Source organism: Nicotiana tabacum, chromosome 24 (genome assembly GCF_000715075.1).
Source record: "Nicotiana tabacum cultivar K326 chromosome 24, ASM71507v2, whole genome shotgun sequence".
Taxonomy (NCBI): domain Eukaryota; kingdom Viridiplantae; phylum Streptophyta; class Magnoliopsida; order Solanales; family Solanaceae; genus Nicotiana; species Nicotiana tabacum.
The window spans coordinates 62,077,796-62,084,478 of NC_134103.1; positions in this window are offsets into that span (position 1 = coordinate 62,077,796).

The window sequence follows — 6,683 nt, forward strand, 5'->3', positions numbered from 1 at the left end:
TTCGGATGTTTCAGGATTTATTTGGATGAGTGATTCTCATCATGGAAGCTTAAGTGGCAAATGTCGATCAAGGTTTGACTTTTGTGAAAACGACCATGGAACGGTGTTTTGATGACTTTGATAGGTTCGTATCGTGAATTTGGACTTGGGCGTATGCCCGGAGTTGGATTAGGAGGTCCCTAGGTGGATTCGGTTTGTTTTATCGTACGTTGGCAATTTAAAGGTTTAGAATTTTGATAAGTTTGACCGTAGGTTGACTTCATTCCGAGTTGATTTGATAGGAATATGACGCATGGTTGTGTTTTTAGAAGTTATTGAGTTTCAATGTTAATTTCATGCATTTTGATGTCCGATTCTGTCACGCTCTGAACTAAGGAAGCGTGATCGGCACTCAACCGAGTGAACTTAGTCGAGCAAACATACGTTACATCAACTTCTCATCGTAACTCATGCATGATTTATCAAAACATAATTAGATCTTGACTTTCATACTGAATACATTTGGATCAATGGCCCATAAATTTTTTTTTGTTTCTCCCGTGATGGGTACATAGCTTCATAAATATCTGTGAACATAAATACATGACGAAACTTAAAACTTAAGTACATGACCCACAGTGTACATGGAGCTTCTATGACCATAGATACCTAAGTACATAAAACCAAATAGACTCGAATACCCACTGAAACTGTAGCGGGCTCACCATAATCTGTTGCGCAGAAGATCCCTATCAAAGATCCATATCATCTTGTAGAGGTATACCTGCATCTATTAAAAGATGCAGCGCCCCCGGCAAAAGGGACGTGAGTACATGTGGAATAGTACTCGCATGTAAGGCAAATAGAACAACATATGAAATCATGGTAATTCAAATAAGAGGCATACGAAGTACATCAAGAACTACGAAATATCCCATAGATTCACATTTCAAGTCTCGTTACGCTTACATCATTTTAAATCTCTTTTAAGATCAACTGAGCCATATGAACTATACGTGGAATACATAATGTAATGTAATTGAAACAACATGTACAAACAACGTCAATGAAAGTGGCACCTATTGTTTGCGTTAATAATGCATCTCACTAGACCGTCCATATCCCTCTCTTATCTTACACCTATACATTTAACTTGTGTGTTTCATAGATCGTTCATAGTGTTTACTTACACAATACACCTGTGCGTTTCATAGACCGTTCACAGTGTTTACTTACACAATACACCTGTGCGTTTCATAGACCGTTCACAGTGTTTACTTACACAATACACATGTGCGTTTCATAGACCGTTCACAGTGTTTACTTACACAATACACCTGTGTGTTTCATAGACCGTTCACAGTGTTTACTTACACAATACACCTGTGCGTTTCATAGACCGTTCACAGTGTTTACTTACACAATACACTTGTGCGTTTCATAGACTGTTCACAGTGTTTACTTACACAATACACATGTGCGTTTCATAGACCGTTCACAGTGTTTACTTACACAATACACTTGTGCGTTTCATAGACTGTTCACAGTGTTTACTTATACAATACACATGTGCGTTTCATAGACCGTTCACAGTGTTTACTTATACAATACACATGTGCGTTTCATAGACCATTCACAGGATCACCTATACAATACACTTGTGCGTTTCATAGACCGTTCACAGTGTTTACTTACACAATACACCGTGTGTTTCATAGACCGTTCACAGGATCACATATACAATACAGTTGTGCGTTTTATAGACCGTTCACAGTGTTTACTTACACAATATACCTATGCGTTTCATAGACCGTTCACAGGATCACATATACAATACATCTCATTACATTAGCACATGTATGGTAAATCAATAAGTCAATTTCAATGGCACCTGGCCCAAATATGTTTTCCATAAGATTTATCGTCACTTAGTATAGGACATGCCTCATCCACTTCATTATATATATACTCCCTTGTCATCTTAAGATCATTAGCTAAGTTCATGATTCTTGGGGACTTAACTTCGAAGTCATTTACATTAATTATTTCTGAAGCATACAAATATAGTTGAAACCATTGGGACATACAACACCTCATAATTCTCATTTAGGCAAACGGCCACATTTCATGTTCATACTACCACTTACTTGTACTTCTCATGGGTGATCATAGGACATCAAGAACATTTAAAATATTTAGGAACACCATAGCCTCTCCTCATGAGGGCGTAAGAGCTTATAACACATTGGAAACATAAGTACAAATACATTTATCTCATAACCTTTCACACCATATATCACTTCATTAGTACTTTCAACTACTTACAATATCATTATTTCATTGGCTCCCTTGGCCATACATATTATTCTTCATTCAAGACACTGTGGCCGTATATCATATTCCACACTTTCATTTCTTTACTTTCAAGGATTATCATCACTCATCATATAGAATACTCTCAAAACATATTTCCCCAAAAATAGCAATACACAATCTTAGCTCATGAATATGTAAAAACTCAAAACATATTGGAAATATCTACCAAGCATAGCATTAGTTAGAACAACCACATTTGGACATGACTTGATTACATAAGCTTTTGGATGGTTCTATTTTCGGAGTCAATTTGGAATAGTTGAATCAAGGCTCATTTCATAATATTTCACACATCATTTCATTTCATTAGCGCTATAGGCCACAAGTATAGCTTTCATTCTTGGCACGGTGTTCACACTTTATATCCCCAACTCACTACTTTTACTTTCAAGCATCTTTATAGATTATCGACAACAAGGAATCCCTAATCACGACTTTTAGTACACCTATGAGCAATTAAGAGTCTTATGCACATTGAGACTTCTTACACAATTTGGCATAAATAGCCTTCACTTGAAACACTACTTGGAGTCATACATTTTTATACCCAACTCATGCTTTGAACACATTATCGAAGGATAACATCATATGATAAGAGCATCCGAAACACACTTTGAACATATAACTTTCAACACAAGGTTTATTCGGAATAGTTAATTTATAATGAACAAGGGACTTACACAAATTACATGAACACTGTGGGATTCAATTCTAAGAGAAGAGTTTAGCCAACATACCCAGAATTTGCCCCTTAATAATACTACGACGTTCCACCACACTAAACAACTTCAATCTACAATAATGCAACACAATTGCACCAATATTAGCAAGATTTCTATACATTAAGTCATTTAGACTTTTTATCAAACATCTAGTGTGCATATCTTTCTACAACCCCCCTCCAATGGAATTTCTTCACCTAAAAACCACCTTTCACACCAATGATTCACCTCACAATCGCTTCTAGTCCATCCATAACTTCCATTAGCACAGGCATGCCCAACAATTTACTCCCAACCTACAAATCTTATCAATTAATTCATTTTACAATCTCTATAATACCAACACAACCTAGGTTAGGCATTTGTGTCTTTCAGTCACCATCCCATAAGTCCTAACACATATTTCATACATAAATAATCACCATAGATTAGTTAGAGATGGTAGACATACCTCTTATAGTGAAACTCTTGAGAATCCCAACTTGTAGTGTTCTTGACCAATTTGGGGATTTAAATAAAAATCTATGGATCTTCAAGATTAATCCTTATTAATACAAGTGTTTAGGAGTAGTAATCAACTCAAAATTACTCCAAAAACACTATCTTGGTTCATGGGAGGGAGGTGTTAGACGGATTCCCCTTGTTATGCAAGCCCTAGCTCAAAGAAATGACTTAGCCCTCTTTCTACCCGGCCTTGGGGTTATTTAATGGGCTCCTACGTGCGCGGACGCACACCTGGGCAAGTGGCCGCGCACTTGAGGCAGAAACTCTCAAATATGCGCGGCCGCGCATCTGGGCACGCATATGACACAGGTCCAGTAAAATGGCCATAACTTTCTGTATACATATCCAAATGACGAACGGTTTGATGCGTCGGAAACTATACTCAAAGGGTTTTAATTGGATAGGTAGATAGTATTTATAGTTTGGAAGAAAATTGCGTTTGAAGTAGGATGTTGTGCAAATTGGGACATCCTTTTCACTTAATGTATCCAACTTGTTCCACACAAGTGCTTGCCATTCACAAAACTCCTTAGTATGTTCCAACACACCCTAAACATATATTTTTATTTCAAAATAATGTGGTTTTATCCCATGGGTCTCCTTTAATACTCGAACACGTTATTCCCAAATACCGTTGGCGCACTTTAAAATATTATATCATTAGGAAATTTTTACGGGGCCTTGTAGATTCGTGGTCATAGATGTTATTTTTGTGTTTTGATCGCGCGAGCGAGTTTCGTACGATATTTTTAGACTTGTGTTGATGTTTGGTTTGGAGTGTCAAAGGCTCGAGTGAGTTTTAGACGCATTTCAGAGTGTTTGGAAGAGTTTTAGTTTTGTTGGTTTTTGCATATATGCTTCAAATTGCGCTACTAATAAAAAAATCTAGTCTCATACTGAGTGACTGTCATGCTACCCTACTGAAGGTGCTCGAACTGACTGCGCAACTTCTCTCTCTAAATGAAGGGAATGAACATCTTTAATAATAATTGTGGTATGGAAAGAGAAGGATTCAACCTCGGTAACTGAGCCCATGTGAGAGGAGGTGATCCCACTGGACTTCCATGCATATACACCTGCCACCAACTCTTGGCAGAACCATGCAACTGAAATATGGTGAAAAATTAACTCTTGTTGGACTCCACTATCCCCATGTTGTGCATAATCTCATGACAGCGGTACGAGAAGTCCTGGGGGTCCTTAAAAGATGTAACACTAAAGTGATGGGGATATAAGTTGGTGAAACTATCCGATCTCTTCAGCTCATCAACTGACATCGTGGGTCTCTCCCCAGGTTATGTAGCAACTATAGGTTAAATCGCCCCAACTGGTTTCACTATTGGGTCTGATAACCGTGAGACATCTACTTAGGAGTATGAATGGCAGGAGTCTGGGCTCCTCCCTCGGCCAGAGAAATGGCTAGTACCATAGAAAACACACCGGCTTGAGCCATACTCTCTATGAGACCAACCATGCGGAGTAAGGCGTCCTAAAGCACTATGGTAGCAATAAAACCCTCTGGAACCTGAGTTGGTCATGTTGGCTCGATCGGAACAGGGATCTCATCATCATGCTCAATCTGATGCATAACAATGGGTGTCGTTATGCGTGCTCTAGGCTGAGCTCTGCCTCTATCCTTGGCTCTACCTCGGCCCCGGCCTCTACCCTTGGTAGTGTCTGCAATTTGGGGCTCCGACTTCTGATCAGGTGCGGATGACGTACGCGTCCTCACCATCTGTGAGAGAATAAGTGAAAGAAGTAGCACGATAGAGAAAAAAAAGAAGTTTCCTAAAGCCTTATAGCCTCTAGAAGATAAGTACAGACGTCTCTGTACCGATCCTCAAGGCTATACAAAGCTTGCTTATGACTCGTGAGACCTATGCAACCTAGGGCTCTGATACTAACTTGACACGACCCAAAAATCTCAACTAATTGGGATCGTGATGGTTCCTAATGTTGCTTGCTAGGTAAGCCAACACATAACAGTAAAATACGAAAGAACTGTAATAAATGACAAATAGAAGGATAACAACATAGATTAAAACAATTTGGATATAAGCATAATAAGTATAGAACCAACATCTAACGCAATCATCCCAAGATGTAGAGTCACAAGTACATGAGTGTAACGAAAAGATAGATCGTTATTAGTACTAGCTTTCTTTTCTGATTTCCGAGACTTCTTATAACTCAATTTGATGATTTATAACTTTCATGTGTGGTCCGTATCGATTTCCGGAAAGTTTATATGTGAAATTTTGAGGAAAATGTGATTTTTGGATTTAAAAATAACTAGAGTTGACCACAGTCAACGTTCTTGGTAAACGACCTCGAATTGGTATTTTGATAATTCTGGTAGGTTCGTATGATATTTTTTGACTTGTACACATGTTTGGTTGGGGTCCTGGGTGACCCGAGGCCGTTTCGGCGCATTAAGTAAAAAGATTAAAAAATGAGTTTTGAAGTTGAAAATCTTGAGTTTTAATGATTGATTCTTGAGTTTGATATTATTTTGATGATTTGAGCTAGCGAGCGAGTTTGGGTGATGTTATTACACTTGTATGAATATTAAGATTGGAGCCCGAGAGGCTCGGGTAAGTTTCGAATGTGTTTTGGAATGTTTTTGGATTACTAAGAACATCTAGTGCTGCGAACTTGCAGCTCTTGCATTTGCAAAGACCATATCACAAATGTGAGCCTCGTAATTGCGATGTCAGGTTCGAAAATTGTGACGATGGGCTAGGACTTTACTTTTACAAAGAAAACATCGCATTTGCGAATTGGAGGGAAGTCACATTTGCGATCTAAGTGTCGCATTTGCGATACTGGAAGGATGGGTACAACTTCGCTTTTGCGAAGTTTGGTCCGCAATTACAAAGAGGGGGACCTTCAAAAATGCAAAGGATTAGTTGCTTTTGCGATAACTGGGGAATTGAGACACTAATCGAATTTACGATCAGTGGTTTGCATTTGCGAACATTGCAATAGCGGACAAGGTTTCGCAATTGTGACATCTGCAGGTGGGTAAAGGTTGGGAATTTTGGGACTCAACTTATTTTACACCATTTTTGAACCCTAAACTCCATAGAGGTGATTTTTGGA